This window comes from Eurytemora carolleeae, unplaced genomic scaffold (assembly GCF_000591075.1).
Source record: "Eurytemora carolleeae unplaced genomic scaffold, Eaff_2.0 scaffold2425, whole genome shotgun sequence".
Lineage (NCBI taxonomy): Eukaryota > Metazoa > Arthropoda > Copepoda > Calanoida > Temoridae > Eurytemora > Eurytemora carolleeae.
Genome location: NW_019398310.1, coordinates 4,070 through 6,839, shown reverse-complemented (window position 1 = coordinate 6,839; position 2,770 = coordinate 4,070).

Below are 2,770 nucleotides of genomic sequence, written 5' to 3'. Positions count from 1 at the left end.
AAATCGATTATTTCGTTTCCATTATTATATTGAATTTATAATTTTCTTTGAATTTATTCGCAAATTTTTTCAAATTCTTAATAATTTGTGAATAATGAGAAACCAGAGTAATGAGATAATATAAACTAATAATTGAACAAGATTACTTATTTTCGATGATAAGATTAATTTTTATTTTCTCAAAATGTTCCTATACATGACGTCCGTAGTTTGTTGTAGAATATTTTTGCATTTTATTTTGTCGTTAATTAATAAATTTAAAAAAATATATAATTCTGAAAGCATATCCAACCCCAAAGTAGGAGTATTAAACGTCGGCTTTAAACTCAAGCTCAGGATTTACCGAACATTAAAAAGTGTAATATGTCTCAAATGAATCCAAAAGAAGTTTTCGACAACACTAAGAACTCAGTTCAACTACCTTTCATAGCCGGTCACTCCCCTTAAAGGATTGGCAGTATTTTCCCAAATCTAAACAGGGTTACCCACAAATGATAAGATTTCTGTAAGCCAAACTGTCTTATTTCTGTGCTTAATCATTTAGTAAAGCATCAAAATATTCCATTGAATGCAAAATCAAAAAATCAAGCTTAAAATCGTCATACTTATTGAGTTTTGGCTCTTGGGTTGCGTTGTCTTCACAGTCTCATTCTTTTTGAGAAACCCTATTACTTCATCACAACATTTCTCTACTGGTATTGAGGTTTTAAGGGCTCAAAAATACATAGTGTGTACAGGTTTTTTTTCTTCAACATTTTGGTTAAGATTCTGCACTTGATGGGTCTTAAGGTGAGTTTTGTTCTAGTTATTTGTGGAGAGTTTTATAATTAAATCTTTAAATTTAGTAAATGAAGTTTGTTTGCTTCTTTTCTTTCTAATGCATGATATTTACTGTTGCATAACAATAATTCATTTGTTTCTAGTGCATGATATATACTGACTAGTGCATGATATATATACTGCTCTATGTGGTTTGAACAATGGAGAAATTGATTCTTTAATTTTTTTTTTATGAATGCATGATATTTATTGTTGCATTAATTTATGAATTCTAAGTAAACAAATAATGGACTAAATATATGTTGTTATCCAGGGGTCCCATCCAATCCCTCCCTTTCCGTCCCATTTCTTTCCTTCCTTTCCCATTACATCTCTCCCTTCCAATCCTATCCCTACCTTCTAATCCCATTTTTTCCTTACGATACCATCCCTCCTTTCTAATCACATCCCTTTTATCCCTCCATCAACAGCTTTGTAAATAGACGATTTTGAATAATACCCTAGAAATATATAAATTCCTTAATCCATTTTTCTCTGTAAAACATTTACCCATGTTACTTTTGCAGGATTAACGGGAGACGAATAGTTAAAGGAAGAGAAACCAGATTAAACTTTCAGGCATCAATTCATTTAGAAATCTTAACATTTTTAATCGGATATATATTTTGAATTTGTGGAGGGCGGAGGTGCTCTTAAGCTAAACATTTCATGATATATTTGTTTTAAATCTATGTTGGATGAATGAGTATGACTGTTTTACCGAATATGTTAGGAATCTTTGGATGGTGGGGGGGGGGGGTGGTCTTAAGCTAAACATTTCAAGATATTGTTAGGTTTTAGACTTTTGAAATGTTTTGGATGAATGAGTATGACTTTAGGATCAGATTGTTTTGTCCAAACAAATAGATAAATATAACTGGAGATTTGTGAGATCTTCAGACAAGGAAACTACCTTTAGTATAAATTTTTTAAGGCTTGTTGAAAATTTGGTTAAAACAGAATTTCTGACTGAGTACAAATATCAAAGTCTAAACTTGTCAACAAATGAAATAAAATAAAAGTTCATAAATTTGTTAACTTAATATTATTATCAATAATTTGCTTATTTTTCCACACAAAGGTGAATAAAGAAGTTTAGGTCACCAATTAAAGGTATATTTTTGATGTTAGGAGATGGATTTTTATCAGAAAATGCTCGAGGTGGAGAAACTCCGCCTTGAGTCAGAGTTGGAGACAATGGAGATGGAAAACTTCGCCTGGAAGCTGAAATTGAGAAGATGAGAAAGCTTAAAAACTCCGCATAGAGGATAAGATTATGAAGTTGAAGATGCAGAAAATTCGCCTTGATGCTGAACTGGAGAAGATGGAGGTGGAGAAGGACAGGTATATTTTTATTTATTCTTACGTAATTATTTAATGCATTTTTAACTTTTTAAAGATTTGTAAATCCAGAGTTTCAACGCAAATTCGATGTTCAAAAGTCATACTTTGGCGGGTTGATATGTTTTCTGGATTATTTGTTTGAAATTATTGAATAACGACGACATTAAATGTAAAAAAGTTGTACAATAAACTACAGAAAAATGAAAATTGATTTTATCATCAAAAATAAGTAATTTTATTCATTTATTAGTTTCTATTATCTCATTATTCTGGTTTCTCATAAATCACAAAGATTTTTGCAGATCTTATAGAATCATTATTGAACTGACTGTGGAAGACGATGCCGGGCCGCGTTAAACTAGTTCCACAAGATTCAACAGAATAAGATAGAACGGATACGGGGCATAGTACCGATAAAAGATCTACACGTGTGATTTCGATATTGACTCTAGTTCTGAACCCTCTAGTAATAAGTTATAAGAAATATATATACTGGAAATTATTTATGCGTTGTTATTTAGAGTCTGACTTTCTTCCTCTATATTGGTGACCCCCAACTTTGAACATACAGTAAACGCTATCCAGTTTTGTGATTTTCTTGAACTTT